The following is a 23,589-nucleotide window of genomic DNA, read 5'->3' as shown; positions in this document are numbered from 1 at the left end:
ACAAACTGGTATGTGGATTTTGGAGCCACAGATCACATAACCGGTGAACCGGAGAAGCTTTCCTTCCACGACAGGTATCGTGGAGGAGAGCAGGTACACACGGCCAGTGGGGCAGGTATGAAAATTGATCACATTGGTCATAGCATTTTGCAATCCCCAGTTCGTGATATTCATCTAAATAATGTTCTCCATGTTCCTAGTGCCAATAAAAGTCTTCTTTCAGTCCATCGTCTTGTTAAAGATAACAATGCATCCCTTGAACTTCATCCCAAGCATTTTTCTCTTAAAGAACAGGTGACGAGGAGAACACTCCTCGAAGGGCGATGTGAGGGTGGTCTCTATCCGTTGAAGCCTCAATTGCACACACCATCTCCACCGAATAAACAAGTGCTTCGTGTCTTCAAGCCCACTACCTCCTTGTGGCATAGCCGACTTGGTCATGCCTCTGCTCCTGTCGTTCTGCAGATTATTAGTCGTCATAAGCTTTCTTTTTCTAGTAGTTCGAGCAATGGTGTGATTTGTGATGCGTGTTAGATGGGAAAGAGCCATCAATTACCTTATCATAAGTCAAACAATGTTTCGTCTAAACCTTTTGAGCTTGTTTTCACTGATGTATGGGGACCGGCACCAACTTCTATGGGTCGGCATTCTTATTATGTCAGCTTTATCGATGATTATAGTAAGTTCACATGGATCTATTTGTTGCGTTATAAGTCTGAAGTCTTTCATTGTTTCCGTGATTTTCAGAACATGGTTGAGCGTCAATTTGATCATAAGATTCTTGCAGTTCAATCGGACTAGGGAGGGGAATATCAGTCCCTTAACTCCTTCTTCAAACACCTAGGCATAGCTCACCATGTATCTTGTCCACACGCACACCAACAAAATGGATCCGCTGAACGTAAACATCGCCACATTGTCGAGGTTGGTTTGTCCCTTCTTGCACATGCATCCATGCCACTAAAATATTGGGATGAAGCGTTCTTAACAGCTGTTTTTCTCATCAACCGTCTTCCATCCAAGGTCATTGCCAATGACACACCACATGAGCACCTCCTCAGTTCACCTCCATATTACACGTTTCTTTGAACTTTTGGGTGTGCTGTTTGGCCAAATCTTCGGCCTTACAACACCAAGAAAGTACAATTCCGATCAAAACGCTGTGTTTTCCTTGGGTATAGCAATCTACACAAGGGGTTCAAATGTCTTGATCCCTCGATAGGTCGCATATATATTTCCCGTGATGTGGTGTTTGATGAGACGGTGTATCCTTTCGCTCAACTTCATCCCAATGCAGGAGCTCGTCTTCGTGCTGAGTTTTCACTTCTTCCCGATATTCTCCAAAACCCATCGTCGGACCTTGGGGACACAAATTTGCTTGATCAATGTTTGATTAATTCTGACCCTGCTAACACTGTGGCAAGCTCCTCTACTACTGTGGATGAAACAGGAACAAACCTGGCGCAAAATGATGGAGAAACGGCGCATTCCGAGGGTCATTTCATGTACCCCTCTTCCTCATCGCATAATGACAACGGGGGCACGGGATCAGGAGGTGATTCCCCTGCTCCTCGTACCAGGTTGGCGGCGGGATCAGCTTTGGGGTCAGGGTGCTCCGGTCCTACGCTGTCGGGCCCCGGATCCTCTACATCAACGAATGCCGGGCTGCAGTCTTCACCGCCGTCGCCTCCCACACTAGATCTGTCGCCTCCAGGAGATTTGTCTCCTGGATCCGCTACGGTGGGTGCGCCTGAGCTCTCCCCCTTGCCGGCTACTGCGACTACACCGCCTACACCTCCTCTGCCTCCTCCGCATCGGCATGGCACACGTCTTCAGCACGGGATCACCAAGCCGAAAGTTCGTTCAGATGGCACTATCCGGTGGGGGCTTCACAGCTCCGCTGAGCCAGAGGAGCCCAAGAATGTGAAGGCTACTTTAGGAGATGCAGGATGGGTTTCGACCATGGATAAAGAGCATACTGCTTTGATGAACAATCAGACTTGGCGCTTGGTTCCACCGCCCAAAGGCAAGAATATTATTGGATGCAAGTGGGTTTACAAAGTTAAGAGGAAAGCTGATGGTACTGTTGATCGGTACAAAGCACGGCTTGTCGCCAAAGGATATAGGCAGCGATATGGGATAGACTATGAAGATACCTTCAGTCCAGTAGTCAAGGCTGCAACCATTCGACTTATTTTGTCAGTGGCAGTTTCCAAAGGTTAGTCTCTGCGACAACTTGATGTTTAGAATGCCTTCCTTCGCGGTGTGCTCGAAGAAGAAGTATATATGCGCCAACCTCCGGGGTATGAAGACAAGAGGTTTCCAAATTATGTTTGCAAATTGGATAAGGCACTATATGGTCTCAAACAAGCACCACGTGCTTGGTATGCACGTCTGTGTGGCAAGTTGATTCAGTTGGGCTTCACACCATCGAAAGGTGATACTTCCTTGTTTTATTACAATAAAGGGCAAATTACTATGTTTGTGTTGGTATATGTCGATGACATCATTGTAGCAAGCTCTTCACCAGACGCTACAAAGGCTCTGCTCATGGATCTGGGAAAGGAGTTTGCTCTGAAGGATCTAGGAGATCTTCACTATTTCCTTGGCATAGAAGTGAAGAGAGGGGTGGATGGCTTAATATTGTCGCAACAGAGGTATGCCACTGATGTTGTGAAGCGAGCGAATATGAGCAACTGCAAGCCGGTGGATACACCCATCTCTACTTCAGAAAAGCTCAGCATCACAGAAGGGACTAGTCTCAGTGAAGAAGATTCAACAAGGTACAGGAGCGTTGTTGGAGCACTCCAGTACCTGACACTCACTAGGCCTGATTTGTCCTTTGCTGTTAACAAAGTGTGCCAATTTCTTCATTCACCAACTATAGCACATTGGAGTGCGGTGAAAAGAATCCTACGGTATGTGAAAGGAACTTTGACCATGGGTCTAAATATCAGGAAATCGAACTCAACTCTTGTCAGTGCATTTTCTGATGCTGACTGGGCAGGCTGTGTGGATGATAGGAGATCAACTGGAGGGTTTGCAGTGTTCCTTGGTCCGAATCTTATATCTTGGAGTGCTAGGAAACAACCTACTGTGTCATGGTCTAGCACTGAGGCAGAATATAAAGCTTTGGCCAATGCAACAGCTGAAATGATGTGGATTCAGAGATTGTTGACAGAACTTGGAATACCACACTCTCCAGTTGCTCGGTTGTGGTGTGACAACATAGGAGCTAAGTATCTGTCAGCTAACCCGGTTTTTCACACAAGAACAAAGCACATCGAAATAGATTTTCATTTTGTGCGTGAAAGGGTAGCACAGAAGCTCTTGGACATCATGTTCATAAACACTGATGATCAATTGGCAGATGGATTCACAAAGCCTATCACGGCATCCAAATTGAAGGAGTTTAGATTCAATCTCAACCTTGTTAGTGGCTGAGATTGAGGGAGGGTGTTAGATGATAGGATATCTTCTGTTGATATGATAGGATACGGCTGTTGTAACTTAGCTTGTAAGGCAAGCGTATGTATCCCGTGTATCACGCCATGATCTGTTGAGATCAGCATGTAATCTGTTGTACACCATGTTTGAGTATAAATACATGAGCCGAGAGCCCAGTCAGGGTAATCTTGTTCCCATATTTCTTTATACCCTCCACCCACACCCAGCGGCGGATCTAGGAAAAATTTTAGGGGGGGGGCTGATCCTCCACATACCTCCGACTGCTATTCGATCATACCTCCGACTGCTGTTCGATCTTAAGTCTCAACCCCACCTACACCGTAGAACTTTGCCTAAAAATTCATGTGGGCTCCACTGCTCCGGTATTGGTAGGGGGGCTCGAGCCCCCCCCCCCCCCCCCCCCCCCCCCCCCCCCGTCCCCGTTGAATCCATAATTTGTATTAGCTGGTGCAAGTGCCACAAAAGCAGTTGGTAAAGAAACCATAACCTGCTTTGGAAATTTGGTTTCCTGTGGAAAAGTTCACATCCATTAAGTTAGTGTTTTACAATGCCCTTACATGAGACATTTCTTGGCTGTGAAGGTACGCAACTTGTCAAACAGTGTATGGTATTTAGATGCTGCTGCCGGAGTCTTTAGCTCACTACTGCACTCTGTCAGATATTCACAAACCTACGTCTCAACTTTGTTTGTTTTCTTCTGTGTCCTGCTGGAGATGGCCAGTGAAGGTTCAGATTGATTTCATGTGTTGCTATCTGCAGCTGCATCTGTTGGCGATCCGGTGCCCAAAGGTCAGGCGAGGTTTTCTGAAAGAGAGAATAAAGTTCTTGCAAGGCTTGTTACGAAGTACCTGGATGAGCGCTAGATGACTGCCATGGACATCATCAGCTCTGATGAATGGGATATCATATCCAAGTGAGTTCCTCTTTGTTTCTGTGTGATTCTTTTTTTAACTTGCTATACAACTCTAAGGTTCTGGTATTTCTTTCAGGGACTTCTACTCAGAAACAGGGAGCAATCTCCGTGACAAGAAACAGATCAGGAAGCAATATTCAACCATGAAGCTCTCTCCAACTGGTAAGGTCACACTGGAGGAAGCCCAGAAAGTCCTCAGCTGGGAGAAGTCTGCTCCAGAGGCGCTCATGCTGCTTGCCAGTGGCACCAGGGTTGGAGGATCTCCAGCTGAAGCTTCGGTGCAGCAGCGCAAGATGAAGGGACGTGCTGCTTGAGCAGCGAATGTTGGAATTGGTTACACTTAATAGAGTTGCGTGCTTGAAAATAAAGTAGTTGTAGCAAGTGTGGCTCTGTGATGTTCTCCACAGAAATGAACAGATGCATGCCTTATTTTATTTTCGTCACTCATCACACAGACATGGTATTACCATATTATTTATAAAGGCAACATATCAGGTGCAAATCAACCAACCTGTGCAAACTTGAAAACTACTAATCAGGACCACTAGATGTTGATCTAATGGATGACTGGGATAGGGTGAGGGGGCTTAAGCGCAAAAAAAAAGGGCGACGGGTGGGGGGGGGGGGGGGGGGCTTAAGCGCAAAAAAAAAATCCCACCTCTCACCCCATCCATTGGATCAGTATCTAGTGGTCCTGATTAGTAGTTTTCAAGTTTGCACAGGTTGGTTGGTTTGCACCTGATACGTTGCCATTTATATATGTCCAAAGCATTCTGAAATTGAGGTTATCTTTATGTATTGGTGTACTAGATATTCATATTTTAACCTTCTTCTGAGAATTTAGCACGTGTATCCTATGATTATTTGTTGCCTTTTGCAGTATAGAAAATGCAGGATTATGTTTCATTCTATGATAAGAAATAAGGTACGTGGATTTTTACACTATGCCTTTAGTTAATATAGACCTAAAATGGGTAAAAGCTTCTTATATAAAGGGCGTACCTAGTGCAGAGAGCTCTCGCTCTGTGCGGGGTCTGGGGAAGGGTGTCAGTGGCAAGTCTTACCCTCGCCTGTGCAATGCGAGGAGACCGTGACTCGAACCCAGGACCTTCCAGTCACAGGCGGTAAGAATCTACCGCTTGCACCAGGCCCGTCCTTCTAAAAGCTTCTTATATAGAGAACTAAATTATAGACCTAAGAGATTGGTTGTTAAACTTTCTGTGTTTCCATTCTGTAGTGGTGATTATTGTTTTGACATGCGAAACTTTGTAGAAGACTAGATTGCTACTTCTGTTCTATGACCAATTAGGACGGATGAAATTGCTTGTCCATTACCAGCTCCATCAGTTAATCTGAATAGTTCTGCTGCCGTTTGGCTGCAGCTGGTTCGCTGGGCATAACACAAGCCTTGAAAGGTTCCTCAGGTTTGACATGAAACAAGAAAATGCGTGCAAATATGAACTTACACAGTAATGAAGCTTCTTCGAGGCCTCCAAAAGTACTTTCTCTCCAACTATTATTATCAGTTTTCTTCACCATTTCTTCGCGAGTTATTATGCTTTCCTGTCAGGTGGAAAGATTGAAACGGTGAACCACACACCATACAAACCACAATAAATACCTGCCTTATAACTTAACTTTTCAAGCTGATAGTCCCTTGCCACTGATGACATACTGTTTTGAATAACTGCAAACAGTTGAATGGATTTTGTGTTGGTTGAATTTGTAGTGGAAGATAATACAAAACATTATACATTTTAAAGTATTTACTCATTGTTGATAAAATAATAGCATTACAATTTGCATAAGACGATTAACTGTGACAATTTTAACATAAAGGTGGTAGTAACTCTGATTCTTTATCATTTTAAAGCCTGCCACTTTTTGTAGGCTATGCAGGGCGGCGCACTTTTTTATTTTTATGAGAACTTTTTTTGGCACGAACCTCTTCTGGGATATGGAAAGACCAATTTTCTTGCCAAGGAGAATAATTCTTGAACGTTTGGGGCATTTTCATACATCCTTGAAAAAGAGTGTATTTCTAAACCTGGTGAGGCCAGACAGTCAGGTATGCAAATATATTTCCAGTTTGTTTATCTATGTAGTTGCAGCTTCTAATGTCTACCCTTAATAACAACTTGATGGTTTGGTATGTCTACTCTCTAGTGAAAGATATTTTCAAATGGGATAGCTGTCTTATTGCAGGTGTCACAGTTGCTCTGTATTGTAGGCTTGTAGTGTAGCAACATTCCTGTGTATGAAATATTGAAGCCAATATATTTGTCTAATTCAAAATATGTTAGAATTTTATGTGGAGACTAACCTCTCTTGACTAAGATTTTGTATACATTTGCTTAGTTCTTTCTTGTTTTATTGCATTATCTGCTCATGCTGATCCCTTTTGGGTTAGTAATCATATTGATCATCATGTACAGGGATAAAAAAAGACGAAGATGCATAGGTATGAAACTTTTCCCCCATCCTGAAGGCGAGTACACAACCACTCGACATTGGTTATCAAATGTTTCTTTTTTTAATTGTGATCCAGCACTATTTGCAAGGTCCTTTAGTGGTGCAAATTAAGCCTTTGCATCTATACTTATATTTACCTAGTATAGTCTTCTACAGTGCATTGTAATGTTAGCGCTAATCCGCTTACCTTACTACTACACTAGCATTGCCTGTGTGTTGTAAGTATACCTCAGGTTCTAATTTTATAATGTAAATTTCCTCTGATTTCAGAAAGTAGTGTGCCTATAAAAATCAACAGACTATGTACATATGTAGATAGTTCAATACTTTAGTAAATAAAATGCTACATGCACGTCTCTACATAAATCTCAAACTCTTATAGAAAACTGTGTTGGTGATGATGGGGTGTCTGCCATCACCACCGCTCTACCACTATATATCACCACCATATTTACCCATCATCTTGCCACTTATTACAAATCAGTTTCGCCCTCACCCCAATCTCCTAGAACGACATCATGGAACCAAAGTTCACTATATACACAAATGTACACACGGGCAATTTGCTAGTCCATCTAGAAAAGATCTGGATTGAGCTGAGGGTGCATACAGCACATCATAATCATCACTGGCTCCTTGAAGGATAGAGATGTTCATGGATTTGTTCAAACACAATCACTTATAATATGAGTAGTTGCACAAGATGCCATCATATTATAATTTTACAATATTATCTGCAGAAATTTAAGTGATTGTTGCATATTGTACATAGAATTAGCATGTCATTAACAAGGCACAATTTGGGTTGACTTTTTGGGTTACCCCAGTCCATCAATGGATATAGTGAATCACAATGCCTGTACATTTGCTGATTTATCATGCAATTAAGCCTTTTTAAAGCTCTTCTGTGCCACTGACTATTGTACAATGTCTTGTCAACCACGTAGCATTAAGATTTTTGGTGACACATATCCTAATGGTGTCTGGGGTGAACTCAAGGGAGGAGTTGCGTCTCACATGGTTGGAAATCTTGTTGCACTTGCTTCATTCAATGGTGATTTTACTGTAATGTATTGTATACTATTTCACATTTGTATTTAGTCATCACTAGCTAATGACAATTATGTTGCCCAGGTGAATCAAAATTATTTGCATGCACGGGATTTTTCATTGACTATATGCTGCTAAATGCCCGGCTATTCTGACATCAGCGAGCTTGGTTAGGAATCTTGATGGCACAATTATTGAGGGTTTAAGGGTTGGTGCTCCCAATTATATTGTGCGATTCTTGTTCTTTGAAGACACTGCTTTAAGTCTCGTAGTATTGTTTGCAGATGCGGGTGAGCGTTAGCTCGAGTGGTTCCATCCCCATCGTGGGAAGGCCCCGGTCGGGAGTTCGACTCCCGGCTACCGCGGGCACAGCTGCGGTAATGCGCAGTTTGTGCAGAAAAAAAAACTCCCTCGCCTATCCCACATCCCAAATGAAAGGTCCTAATATGACAAATAGCAAAAAACAAACTTACTCTAGTTCTACAAGGGTTGCAAGCCACCTATCCAACAATTCTAGTTGCTATGATCACTAGACATATAATTTACTAAGTCACTACTCACTAAGAGCTCTCACACTTGCTACACTAAAGAGCTCTACTATATGAACTTAAGCTACAAAGTAAGCTCTCAATTCTAGCTACACTAAAGAGCTTGCTACAACTAGTTTACGGGAATGTAAATGAGTAAGTAAGGTGATTATACCGCCGCGTAGAGGAGTGAACCAATCATAAGATGATTACTAATTCAATCACCGGGAGAATACCAAAGTGCAAAAGATAACCAATTTTCTCCCGAGGTTTACGTGCTTGCCGGCACGCTAGTTCCCGTTGTGTCGACCAATACTTGGTGGTTCGATGGCTAAGAGGTGTTGTACGAACCTCGTCCACATAATTGGACACCGCAAGAACCTACCCACAAGTGAGGTAACTCAATGACACGAGCAATCCACTAGAGTTACCTTTCGGCGCTCCGTCGGGAAAGACACAAGACCCCTCACAATCACCGGGAGATGGCCACGAACAATCACCAACTCATGCCAATCCTACTCCGCTTCTCCAAGCCATCTAGGTGGTAGCAACCACCAAGAGCAACAAGCAAATCCCACAGCGAAACATGAGTACCAAGTGCCTCTAGATGCAATCACTCAAGCAAGGCACTTGGATTCTCTCCCAATCTCACAAAGATGATGAATCAATGATGGAGATGAGTGGGGAGTTTTGGCTAAGCTCACAAGGTGGCTATGTCAATGCAAATGGCCAAGAGGGTGAGCTTGACCCGGCCATGAGGCTTAAATAGAGAGCCCCCATAAAATAGAGCCGTTAGCTCTCTGTTCACTAAAAAATCGGGGCGACCGGACGCGCCGGTCAGATCGACCGGACGCAGGACCCCAGCATCCGGTCGCGCGATGCACGCCATGTGTCCCCTGGTTCAAATGCTGATCGCCCGATCTCAACGGTCATCAGTACATTTAAGTTGTGACCGGACGCGCTGCTCGAAGTGACCGGACGCACCAACACTAGCGTCCGGTCGTTTCCAGTAAGGTTCCACTCGCGACCGGACGCATCCGGTCATGCCCGACCGGACTCACCCAACGTCCGATCACTCACCCACTTCTCTGTGCGCTGCCACATCATCATGACTGGACGCTGAACAGTGTTCAGCCAGAGTCCGGTCGCCTGCGTACGGTCAAGAGACCGAGGGTGGCCTTCACTGCGCGCCACTGACCGGATGCAGGACCCCAGCGTCCGGTCACTGCGTGACCAGCGTCCGGTGCACTCTGTGAAACCCTGTCTTTTTTTTTGTACAGGTCGCCAGTGAAGTTTCGAACCCTTGCTCCCAAGTGCTAAATACAATGTGTATCACCTTTGTGCATATGTGTTAGCATATTTTTCACAAACATTTTCAAGGGAGTTCGCACTTCACTAGATTCTAAATGCATATGCAATGAGTTAGAGCATCTAGTGGCACTTTTATACCGTATTTCGATACGAGTTTCACCCCTCTTAATAGTACGGCTATCAACCCTAAATATGATCACACTCTCTAAGTGTCTCGATCACTAAACCGAAAAGCTCCTATCAATTTCACCTTTTGCCTTGAGCGTTTGTTTTTCTTCCTCCTTTTCCAAGTCTAAGCATTTAATCATCACCATGGCATCACTATTATCATGTCATGATCTTCATTTGCTTCACTACTTGGAGTAGTGCTACATATCTCATAATTATTTTGATAAACTAGGTTAGCACTTAAGGTTTTATCAATTCATCAAAACCAAACTAGAGCTTTCACCAAAGCACAGGTAAAAAGGTTTCGGCCCACTCACAGGGTTACGGGCCCCTGTGTGAGGGCAGGGCATGGGGTTCGGGGGTTTTCTCGGCCTACGTGAGAGGTCTTTTTCCTAACGCAAAAACTGCGGGGGCTGTCTGCCCACCGCAGGCCGAGTTTTTTTTTGTTTGCAAATTGTGGTGTTGCTTCCAAACAATGAATGCTGTGAAGGGAAATTGGAACATTATAGTTTACATTACAATGTTGCTCTAGTCAGCGTCAAGAATTATAATGCTGATTGTCCTGCGAATCTGAAACATCAGACGATGGATTATTCTACCAAGGTAGTAGCTGTGGGCCGTTGCTTTAAATCAGATTTAGTTATGGCTGCAAGTGGAAAATGTACCAGGTGGTCAGGCAAACTGGATTGCAATGATCCTCATTACACTGCATGCACAATCACTAAGGTAACGCCATTGATTTTCTTTTTTCTTTTTTATTGCCGCATGAATATGATGTACTTAGCCTTGTGTACTTGACATCACAACTGACAACCTCTCCATTTAACCTGGTTAGGCTTGGGATTGGAGGGCCCCTTGTTGATGTCAATGGCAAATTTGTGGGCATGAACTACTATGATAGGAACTTGGGAACTCCGTTCCTGCGGTTTGATCTTCTCTGCGGAATTCTGAACTATTTCAAGACAGGACAGTAAGTGTGGATTTATCTTTCGGTGTTGAAGTTTTTGTTAGTGCTGCTAATAGGTTTTGTTTTGCACTTGACATAATTTTTTATTAAATCCAATCTTTTGTGCTTGACAGAACAAATTATGAGAAGATAGTACCTGATTCACGATGACCTGGTCGGGTGGCCCATATTGTTAAAGATGGCGAGAAACAACCACCAAACAGGTAATGTTGATACATGTCGTTACAATTAAATTACCACCTTTGTAAATATATGCTGATCACACTAGGATGGATATTGGGACATTGTTGAAAGGCAGCTGGATGGGGGCTGGACAAAGTGAAGATATGGATACTGTCATGGATCAAGATGAAGGTGCAGCTAAAAATGGACGTGTTTCTCAAAAAAAAAAAAAGCTAAAAATGAACGTTTAGCCATAGCCAAACCCAAGAGATATGGATACCGCCATGGATCTTTTACCGTGTACATGTAGTCCTATGTACGTTCGTGGAGCTTTTACCGTGTATATACAAGTAGTCTTTATTCTACGTACTCTGCTGAACCTGAAGTAGCTTGTTTTAGCTGGATTCCTTGACGAATCTTTGTTTAATATTTGAACCCCTATTTGTTGCGTAAGTCGTCAAGTGTACTGCTGAATCGTATGAGCCCAAACAATATGCTGTAACGTTAGTCTCTGCAAGTGGACCCGTGCGCACGGCATGGTGTCCAAATGTGCTGTCACATGAAACCATTGGATGGATGGATGATACCACACAATGGATATAGTTTCCTAAGTTGTTTCTTGAGCTATATATTCAAGATAATTAAATAAATGTTACATGTGTATATGACTAAGAATTGAGGGTCCAGGCTGTAATCTATGTATACACATGAACAGTGTTGGATGCGTGACCGCCAGCTGGCCAGCTGGGTGAGACGTCGGTGCCCACGCCGACGGCCGACCTCGCCGACTTCATGCGCTGACGTGGAGATCGCCCATGGCGGCTGCGCCACGGTCGCCAACCTCCTCGTGCTCTTTTCCACGCACGACGGCCGCCTCTGTGCTCAACTGCTGGTGGACCCTTCCAGATTCCTCAAAAAAAAAAAAAAAAACTAATCTGCTCTCCGGCGATTCTCTTCTTGATTCCCCAAATTCAATTCCTGCTGCCTTCCTTTGTTGCCTCTAATTCTTCACTTGGATCCCCGCTATACCCTCTGCTGTTAGCAATGGGTATCGTAGACACTCGATCCGTGGCGATTTCATCCTGCAGTCCTACATACACTCCATCGATCGTCTCGGCTAACGGATTGCATTGGGTTGGGGTGATCTTCGATTTCAGTCGGTTCAGATTGAAGTTGTGTACCTACCTGTAATTCCCGTTCTCGCTGGTTGATTATATTTGTGCTGGATTCTGTGATTTTGGAGCTCCCTGCCATCCCTCACAACCACTACAATAATTTAGTTAAAGAATTCTACAAAATCGTAGCTTCCTATACAAGTTTAGTTAAAGAATTCTAGGTCTCAAATTTTCCTTCTATTGGACAATTTGCACCACATAAATTCAAAACAAAGTTTAGAAATCACTGATAACTACAACTTTGTTATAGACCATGTTAATATTTGAGATTGTTTGAAAATTCTAAAATTAATTTTCAAATTCCGAGAAATTAAAATAAATCTCTACCACATATAATGCACCGATAAAACTTTCCTAAAGCCACACAAAAAACTGTCCACCACAGTCATTAACTCTCCTAAGTGCACAAAAAAATGCAGCCAACAAAACCTAATGTTCAAATGGAAGAACCAGATTCAATCTGTACATCCCTTTCTCTTACCCACTCATATCCAACGGACCAAATTATTTGGATCAAACCTCATCACTCATCCTTCCTTCTCCCGTCCCTCTCCTCGACGCCGAACTCTTCCGCTCCCCGACGTGTAGCGCCCGCCCACCGAATCACCGCCCGCCCACCGAATCGCGAGGCCGCGCCATGAGACCGCCGCCGCTGGATGCACGCCGCGCCGCGAGGCCATGGCGCGGCCCACCGAATAGCCGCTCGCCCACTGAATCGCGAGGCCACGTCGCGAGACCGCCACGGCAAGGGCCTGGGTAAGGACGGCGCCAAGCGCCACCAGAAGGTGCTCCACGACAAGCCGACAACATCCTGGGCATCACGAAGCCGGCGATCCGGGGGCTGGCGAGGAGGGACAGCGTGAAGCGCATCTCCGTGCTGATCTACGAGGACCCGCGTGCGGCGTGCTCAACATCTTCCTCGAGAACGTCATTCGCGACGCCGTCACCTACTCACCTACACGGAGCACGCCCGCCGCAAGACCGTCATCGCTATAGACGTACTCCATGCTGGCCCCAACCTGCCCCCAACTCCTTGCATCTGCGTTTCTCTTCCCTAGACAGCTGGAGACTCCTGTTAGTTTGATCTCCACCAATTGGCCCAACGGCCAATTGGGCCCTTGGATCCACGCCCTGATCGGGGACGCCCAACCGCTCCATGGTTGGAGGGCCCCCATCGCACAACACCATAAAAGGGAGGTGGGGTCCAGGGCACAAGGCACGAGGTTCCCCTGAGCCGCTAGATGCCCCACCGATATCCCAACCCTAACCGACCTAGAGAGGGGGGTGCTGCCAGCGACGGGAAGCCCCACGATCGCCTTTGCCACCGCACCAGCACTACGCCCGCACTGCTACCTACGACGACCTAGCGGGCGCGTCTCTGTTTCCTCTACTACTATGACTCTAGTGGCCATGTCGTGGGGGCGCCGTGGCCGTGACCGCGCCTTGGTGAGGTACATCATCATCAAGTTCTCTTATATCTAAGTCAAGTTTACCCACAGATCTATGCCTAGAAGAACTATAAAATCCTATCAATGGTATCGGAGCCAGGTTCTAGTGTGTAGATCTAGTGTGGGGTAGAAAATTGAAAAGAAATCGAAGAGAAGCAGATGTTTCAATCCGGTTCGGATTGAAACCCTAACCCTAATCGGGGGAAGAAACAGAGAAGCAGAGGGTTCAACCGAACCCTAACCCATCGGGGAAGAAGAACAGTGACTCAACGTGAACCCTAACCCATCGGGGAAGATGAACAGCAACCCTAACCCTAACCCAAGATCGGACTTACTTCGGGAAGAAGAGAAAAGAAGATCCAAACAGAGAGAAGAAGAAGGGGAAAAGGGGAAAGGCTAGGGAGGCGGCTTACCTCGCCGACCTCCACTCACCGGAGCACTCTGGGAAAGACTCCACGCCAGTGAACCACGGCGCGTGCTAGGGTGCCATCGCTAGGTCGCTCGACGGCGGCGCGCTCACCCGCTGGGGAGCGCGGGCGCCGGTGAGGTGGCCAGCGACAGCACCACCACCCCTCTGCCAGCTCCGATGGCTGCTGCCGCTCTAGCGCTCGGTGGCTACCACTAAGAGAGAGAATGGGGAGAGTGGAGTGAGTTAGGCTTTCGGCGAGCGCAGCCGCGTGGGGTCAAGGGCAACAGCGCAAGGCCGCTTGACGACGGCGTGCTCAGCCTTGGGCGAGCACGCTCGACAGCGAGAGGCCCCACGGCGGCGCCACCATCTCTGACCGCCTAGGTTCTAGAGAGAGAAAGGAGAGAGCCGGCCATCACGGGCGAAGAGAGAGAGGCAGTGGAAGAGAATGGAGCTAGGGTTCCGGAGGAGCGGCACCATCGCCGGTTTTGATGCGCCGTGATGCACGCGTGGCCGTCCGATCTACATCAACGGCGCAGAGATGACGGGCCGGAGGCTGGCCTAGGCAGGCGCGAGCGGGCGAGCCACTTTCCCGGCCCAGGCCTAGGTTGCGGCCTGGGAGGGAGCCGCGGGCACGAGCGGAGCAGGCCGGGCCGGTTTTTGCCGCTGGGCCAAGCAACAGTGAAGAAATGAGTCCGTTTTCTTTTTTCTTTTTCTAGTAAATTGTTATTTCCTGGAAAATGATTAATGGCTCAAAGAAAAATTAGTAAAGAGAATTTTCCTATGGGTAAAATTCACAAATTATGTTTAAGTTTCTACTGCAAAGTTTAATGTTTATTATCTTCTAATTAAATTCGAACCAATGGGAGAATTTAATTTGAACAACAGTTATATTTAGTAAATTATGATTATGTTTATCCTCTAATTAAATTGAAACCAATCGAAAAATTTAAATTAGAGGAATAGTTCATTTTGTTTAAGTCAGATTATGGTATTGTCATTTTCTGACCAACGTTGACGATGACAATATTATAATGAGTTCAAGTTTGAGGTTTAAATCTCTGATAAATTTCATACCAACATGGTAAATTTTTCAGAGAGTAGATAAGGACCAAGAAATGCTCATAAACTAAAAGAATGTATTTCACTATTAAGTTTCTGCTGCAATGAAGTTGATTATCTTCTAATTAAATTCGAACCAACGGGAGAATTTAATTTTGAACTGTAGTTATATGGATTTCAAGTTAATTTATTGGTTTTTAATGCATCAATTCTATTTTCTGTCCAACGATGATGTAGAATTGATGCAGAAACATATTGTATGTTTTATTTTTAACCGACAAGATCACTCGGTTGCATGCCAACGGGCTGCAACGCTGGGGTATATGAATAAAAATGCTTGAGTCAAGCCAGTTCAGGACTATTTTTTGTTAGTTTATTAATTTTCTGATTAAATTGAAACCAACGGAAAGATTTAATTGAAAAATAAAGAAATAAGTGAATGTTTTAGTCGTCATGACTAAGTTTTCGTTACAGTAAATTGTGTATAGATTTATCCCGCATGGGGAGAAGTTTTGGCATAGTACTTATGCTAGTCAATCCTGCATGGCGGGAAAAGTTTTGTGATGATTCCCATGTTTCGTATTCCGCATAGCGAGAAAAGTTTGGGTAGCTCTTATTTTGTCCTAGTATTGACCTTGGCACAATAGAAATGCATCGTCATGGTCAATACTAACCAAAGAATAAGAAAAGATGCAAGCGTGACTTGCAAAAGTATATCTAATGAAAGACCTCGTTGAGTTATTGAAGTGAAATAAGGAAAGTATACTCCTAAACGGATTAAGAAATAACTTTATTTACATGACACAATCATATGAATGAAGTAAGTTATAAGTGTCTCCTCGTTCACAGGTTTTCTAAATAGTTCTCGAAATTATGACAGTAAAATTCATGCCATATTTCGAGGGGAAGAATATTAAGATCAATTAAGAAAAATACTCTTCATTAAGAGTGAGATAAAGATCAATTAAGAAAGATACTCTTTATTAAGAGTGAGATAAAAGATTAATTAAGATGAAACCGTTGGAGGAGTACAACGGTCACAACAATGATACCCCTAAGCAAAGAAATAGCTAAATTCCTAGATTTTTTAAAGTTTCAACAGGAAGATAGCGTAGTCAGCCTCAAAGATGTTAAGGTGGTCCTTAAAACGCCATATGAGGTTTTAACAGATTAAACCCAAAAATAAGATATTTGAAGATACACTATCTTTAGAAAAGATGGAAAGATCTGGGGGAGCATGGTATGTAGAGGTATGTAGAGACCTAAGACTTGAAGAGAAGTGGGACTACGTGCCCACTTCAGTGATTTAAAACAATGAATTTCTCAATACTTGTTGATGTTGTATGACTTATACAACACCTGTGGTTGGCTTTTCGAAGAAGATGAATAATGTAAACAAGGATCTTGTGATACAGGAGCTTGTAGAATCAATTGCTTCTTGGCAATAAAGGGCAACAACAGCCCCATATGAAAGTGCCAGAAGCTGAGGCCCTAGAAGGTCTCAAAGAATTAGTAAACCAATTTTCTGATGACTGTGAAGTCTATGTTAGTAAAGAAATTTAAATAAAGGGTGATCCCACCTCATTTGAAGAAGCCATGAGAAGCGTTTAGTCGTTTAAATGGCAAGAAGATATAAAGTTGAAATGAATTCGATGAATACCAATGATGTTTGGGACTTAGAAGAAATTCCTAATAGAGCCAAAACAGTAGGCTGTAAAAGGGCTTACAACACAAAACATGACTCCAAAGGGAATGTAGAAAGATATAAAGCATGACTTATAGCAAAAGGCATTACACAAAGAGGATGAATGGATTACGATGAGAGTTTTCTCTCCAGTCTCCTATAAGCATTCTTTAGAATCAAAATGGTGTTATTGGCACATTAAGATTTAGAGTTACATCAGATGGATGTAAAGACGGCATTCCTCAACGGGGATTTGTATGAAAATGTTTACATGGCACAACCCAAAGGTTTTATCATGGAAGAAAAAGAACATATGGGATGTCACCTGTAGAAATCCATTTATGGGTTAAAAGTAAGTCTCTAGACAATAGTATTTGAAGTTGATGAAATGTAAGAAAGTTTGGGTTTTAAAGAAAATGAGAAGGACAATAGCGTTTATGCGAGGATCAAGAATGGAAAATTCATTTTTCACATCCTATGAATAGATGACATTCTACTCATTAGTAGTGATGTTAATCTATCATTACTCATTGGAGAAGAAGAAGTTTTGTCCTCAAGTTTCAATGTGAATGATCTTGGTGAAGCGTCATTGGTTCTAGAAATCGAAATTCACCGAGATAGAAGAAAATGGGGTATTAGGACTATTGCAAAGGCATACTTAAAAAGGATTCTAAAGAAGTAAAGTATGCATACGAGTAAACCAACGCCTGCTCCTATAGTCAAGGGTAATAGATTTGGGAACTTTAAGAGTTCCAGGAACCAATATGAGATCGATCAAACAAATATGGTTCCATATGCTTCAGCTGTTGGAAGCTTGATGAGTGTATAAGTACAAGTAAGAACTTACCCTGACGTAGTTTACGTATCCGGGATATTTTGGTAGAAGTCCAGTTCAGATATAGATCACTGGAATGGAGTTAAGAATATCTTGCAATTTTGCAAAGTATCATAGGCCTCATGCTAAGTAAGAAATAATAAGTACTCTCAAATAGTTGAGGGTACAAATGTTAAGTCATGACGAGATGTGTAGTGAAATCCACAGTAGTTGCTAACACTCGTAGTTGAAGTATTATTGTGGAAAAACTCTAAAGAAACAGTTGTGGTGTCATCAGTGATGCATACTATAGTATAGCTTGAGATGAGGCTTAAGGAACAGGCAAAAGGAGGTTAAGGGAATTTGTACCCAGATTTAACAATGGTAGACAACAGCAATAACCATTTAAAGTAAGTTAACTCCTAAGACAACAGGTCAAGTGTGCTGCCAGACACATTGACACTAAGTTATATGTTGTAAAGGAGAAAATCCAGAATCATTCTGAAAGCATTGAGCACATAAGTACCGAGTAAGTACTTGCGGATCCACTTACCAAAGGCTAACCACCCAGTGCGTTCAGAGAACACACAGTCGATATGGGTTTATGGGAAAGCCTATGATTTCTAGATACTAAGGCCTAGTTGAGTATCTGTTTCAAAACAGAGAGGTGCGCTGTAGCTGTTTAATCTAATGGCAACAGACCGTGACGATGAGGCACGCTCTATGCCCTGATCTGTGATGGAATAGGAATAAGATAAAGTAAGTTAAGTTTAAGTCATAAGGTGAGATTAAGGGGGAGAATGTTAGTTTGATCTCCACCAATTGGCCCAATGGCCAATTAGGCCCTTGGATCCACGCCCTGATCGGGGGCGCCCAACCGCTCCATGGTTGGTGGGCCCCCATCACACAGCACCATAAAAGAGAGGTGGGGTTCGGGGCATAAGGCACGAGGTTCATCTAAGCCGCCAGACACCCCACCGATATCCCAACCCTAACTGATCTAGAGAGGGGGTGCTGCTAGCGACGGGAAGCGCCACCATCGCCTTTGTCGTCGCACCAGCACCGCGCCCGCACTGCTACCTACAACGACCTAGCAGGTGCGTCTCTGCTTCCTCTACTACTATGACTCTAGTGGCCATGTCACGGTGCGGCGGTGGCACCATGGCCATGACTGCGCCTTGGCGAGGTACATCACCATCAAGTTCTCTTATATCTAAGTTAAGTTTACCCACAGATCTATGCCTAGAAGAACTATAAAATCCTATCAACTCCCTGCCCACCCACTGACGCAGAAAGAGGCCATGGCCTGGCTAGAGGCCATGGCTGCCACTGTTCATGTTGATGACGTGCCCTCAGAGGAAAAGTTGTAGACTTTCAGTTTAATAGCCAGATATAAGAATACGAGGTAATCTATGACACAATAGCTTTATGTTTATCTTTTCCCTATAATCTTGGTTTTAGTTCATCATTAAAACCTTCAATGCTTCACCATGAGATCGTGACTATTGAAGTATGCATCTAAAATTCCTGGATGAAATTCAGAATTGAATCGTTTGGTTTGAGTGTTGTTGAATTGCGCTCGATTTGATTCGATTGATGTTGCAGGAATCTCAATCCCTCTGTTATAGTGCCTTGAATTTTGATGGGCTTTGTAATTTAGAAATTTGTAATTTATTGCCATATTAATTATTAGATGTACTGATGATGTAGATCATCATGATTGAGTTGAAGCTGGCCTAAGAAACTCACTGCACTGCCAGCATATTTTTTTGTTACACTTTCCAGCTTCCACTGTCATTACACTTTCTAGATCGCCAATGTTGTAGCTTCCAACAAAAATGAGCATTGAGTGTGTTGAATTAATTAAGGACTGATGCTCTCGAATTATGGTTACTTTTTGTTCCTCAAATGCTTTCAGAACTAATCTGCATCTGCCATACAAAATACAAGAGTATTAGTTCTGGAGAAAGTAAGTGGTCATTTAGAATGTTATATCTAAGATACATAGTATTTTGTAGCAATTCCAATCCTCATATTATTATGCAACCAAGACAATATTTGTTCATTATTCCTTACATTATTAGGTGGTCCGTCATGGGGGATAAATGACCAACCCACCCTGCATTTGGTGACATATCAAACATCGTCGGATGGGGTATGTGTTGGCGGTCCTTAACTCACATTTTTCAACCGCCAATTAGCACATAAAATAAACCAATACGGACACCAAACTTAGTGATAGGACTTTAAAACTAACACATTCCATGAGTTTTGGTGATTTACCATTTGCAGGAGGCATTTATGGAAATACACATAAGAAGGGCCAAAAATGTGCAAAAGAACAAACACAAATGCCATTCTGCACAAGCCCGAAGGACCAAGGCCCATTACTAGATGGATCAGGGCCCAAGCAAAGGGGAGAAAGAATCCAAACCCAAGTCCACTAGTGGCCCCGATTGGCCCGAGCTTTGGTCGGTTAGTCGATGCCGCCTTTGCAATGATGGTTCACCAGGTGACGTCTAGGTTCAGTGCACCTTGACGGCGGTTTGGTACCTTCCATGATAGGAGAGAGCATTTTCCAAAGAGCCCCCTCTTCTCCACCTATAAAAGGAGGCTCTCTCTCCCTTCATTTGAACAACACACAAGAGCAAGAAGAGCACCAAAGAGCTAGAGCTAGAGCAAGAGCAACACCACTCCATGGGCTTAGGCCCTAGCTAGCTCTAGCAACTTAGTAGGGAGAGATGTGAGGGAGAGTTAATGGAAGAAGTGTCAGGCTTGTCGGCAACCTTCCCCCGCTTGTACCTCAACGAATGCCGGCTTCGTACCTCAACAGGTGTCTTAGTAAATGTTCGTGGTTCCTTTGGTCATAAAAGTCTTTTGATCAGTTAAGCTATACTCATATTTGCTTGCGGGTTCATCGTCCATCCTCGTGACGAATGCTCTAATAGAAGGGCCCTGATAAAGACGGATAACCCTTGCATTCGCACTAGAGTAGTAGTCAACAGCATAGACGTGGTGTCTAGGCTAGAGGATACCTTCGTTTGCCTCGTATCCCATGGTTGAGGGGTAGGCGGCAGGTGGTGACAACCCTGTCCATCCTTTGTAATCCCCCATGTCCAGGTACGGCGTAGAGCTATAGGCCGGTATCGCTTGGCAGACTAGGTGTACGCCGGTGCCCGAAGTGAGCAAGTATAAGTAGAGTTTATCTATCCTTAGACCCTATGCCTTAGGAATCCATCTCTACCCTTATCAGCTATCCTTGTGTTGTCCTTGGATGAATTAACTAGAAGAAATACCTCCGTTCCCTGTGGAAATACGATACCCTGAATACTTTCGGGTGAAAGCTACAACGGTAATTCCATACGCTTGTGGATTAATTTCTGTAAATGTTAAGAAATACCAACAAGCTTTCTGGCGCTGTTGCCGGGGAACGGTTGCTATTTTCTTCGAACCTAGTTCATCCTCGTATCTGTATCCTTATTTTTATAAAAACAAAAATATTTTTTTTATCTTTTCCATCATGAACTCAACTCCAATCTTTTACCCTTCCATTTCAAAGGGGGAGTTCCCTGAGCCACCATCAAAACCCAACCGTTCATCTAGCAGTGAACTCCACCCTAGCTTAAAAGGTATGGTTCAGGCACAACCCTTCTCAGGGCTTGATCATGAAAACCCTTGCCAACACCTACGAGACTTCGAGGAAATGTGTTCGTGCCTGAGCATCTCGGGCATGACACAAGAAATTCTAAGGTGAAAATTGTTTCCTTTCTCTCTCATAGGGAAGGCGAAACAATGGTACATATTTGCCGTAGGAAGCACAAATGGGGACTGGGATGAGCTTAAGGACAAGTTTTGTCTTGCATTTTTTCCCATGTCTCATATCGATTCTCTACCAAGGGCAATCCTTGACTTTGAGCAGTGCGAGAAGGAGTCTATAGGTGCCGCCTGGGCTCGGTTTTCAATGCTAATACATGCCAGCCTAGACTTGTCATTACCCGATGGCGTGATTTTGCGTCTATTTTGTATGGGTCTTGACATAGATGCTAACCTATGCCTAGATGTGACTGCCGGAGGACGGTTTACACATAAACCTATGACGAAGCAAGCGAAGTTCCTTGAAAACTTCCTAAAAAGACACACTTCTTTCGTCATAAGAACCAAACCCCTCCATGCCAAAGTCATGTCGAGTGTGGATGAGTCCTTGTTAGTCGAATCCAAACACATACCACCCCTAGCTTCGACTTATGAGCCCCACCCGAACCACGAACCCCGAAGGAAAGAGTAATTCATCCTTTGGAGTTCCTGATTAAATTCGAGGATTATGGCATTACCTCAAAACTATCATGGCACGAAAAGCACATAAAGGATGTTTCCCCTAAAATAGAACCATCAAAAGAATGGTTGTTGGAAGTGAAACGTTCTTCTGAAGCAATTTAGATTCCTTCACCTTCCACGGCCATGCCTTGTTCATTAAGGGGAACAACCATAGAAGCCCTACATAACCCCACAGTCGGGACTAGTATCATGTCAGAATTCCTAGCAAAGAACCTGTTGGGTAAAATGCCGCTAGTCCCGACCAATAAACTCTTTAAAAGTCCTTTGGGACTATTTTTCGAGTGTTGTGGGATCGCTAGGGCCGTGCCAATTGAAATTAACGAAACCGAGGTTTGCTTGGACTTCCATATCTATGCCATCCTTGAGTTTGATATTCTCATAGGCCACCCTCTCAAAAATCTTATTCAAGAAAAACCTTCCCATGGGGGCCTTGATGAAAAGTTGGGAACAACTACTTCTACCAATCCTATCCCTTGCCCCGAAAATCCAAAGGTGAAGCAGCAACCCAACCATAACCCGTTCGAGGAGGTGAAGATCATATCTCCGTTCATTTCATCTAAGCTTGCTTATGAAATAGAACGTTCACCATCACCCATCCTTGAACCTAAGCCATGTCCCTCTAGCAATCCAAACAAAAACTCTTATGCCATGGACAGTCTTGAAGCACCGACTCTGGAGTCCAAAAGGAGGAATTCCATAAATGAGCATGAAAGTTTCTCTTTTGAGACCCTTCATGTTTCATGCTCACGTTTGGAGCCTCCAGAGTGAAAGTGCGTCTAGCCCTTTAGTGTGTTTTAGATGATTGAATGACAACGTGATTAAAGGTCTAACCCGTTTGCTAAGTGTGGATAGGAAATAGGTTATCTCACATATATTTAATGAAAGCCAAAATGATGTATTGTTGGAAACAATCTAGTTCAAACATAAGACAACAATGCAAATATAATTCATGTAAGGCTCATTCATTGTAGGATTCGATAACTCATATGAAAGCAAGCACGTTGAAAAATAATTAATGAGACAAGAGGGATTGCATATGGAATGGTCTCAAGCTTGCTATATGAAAGACAAGTATACAAATGAACTTAATGAATGATTCGACACCAAGTGTGACTAGATGGCTTGAGATGGTGAAGATAGCAAGGAAAGGCTTCAAGGTACTAAGCAAGAGTGAAGGGCAAGCGATGGCTTGGCAACCAAGGAACCTAGCTAGGGTGAAGAAGGAAGTACTTGCATTTAGTCAAGGCACCAATCAAATCATGTTGGTCATATTGAAGTGAAGAATCAAATCCTAGATGACTTTATAAAGGGATGACTTGAAATCTTTGAAGCCAACTCTCATATGTTGAATGGAATCAAGTCAAATGCTCAAGATGGCAATGCTCAAGGATAAAATCAAAATCAACGTGTTGACACCCTCAGTTTTCGAAGATTAAAAGCTATGGCACTTCGGTTCAAGGGAAATCAACTCAAGCGCTTCAAATTCCGTTTTCATTTGATCTTGAGTTTATAGGTATGCCGTACTATTAAGAGGGATGCATCATATTGATAGATAATCATTCATAAGTGCTCAAGCCAACCCATGTGAGGTTTGAGTGTTTGAGAGACAAAAGAGCTAACTTGTTGT

Source organism: Miscanthus floridulus, chromosome 15 (assembly GCF_019320115.1).
Source record: "Miscanthus floridulus cultivar M001 chromosome 15, ASM1932011v1, whole genome shotgun sequence".
Taxonomy (NCBI): Eukaryota; Viridiplantae; Streptophyta; class Magnoliopsida; order Poales; family Poaceae; genus Miscanthus; species Miscanthus floridulus.
Note: the sequence above shows the minus strand (reverse complement) of the source record.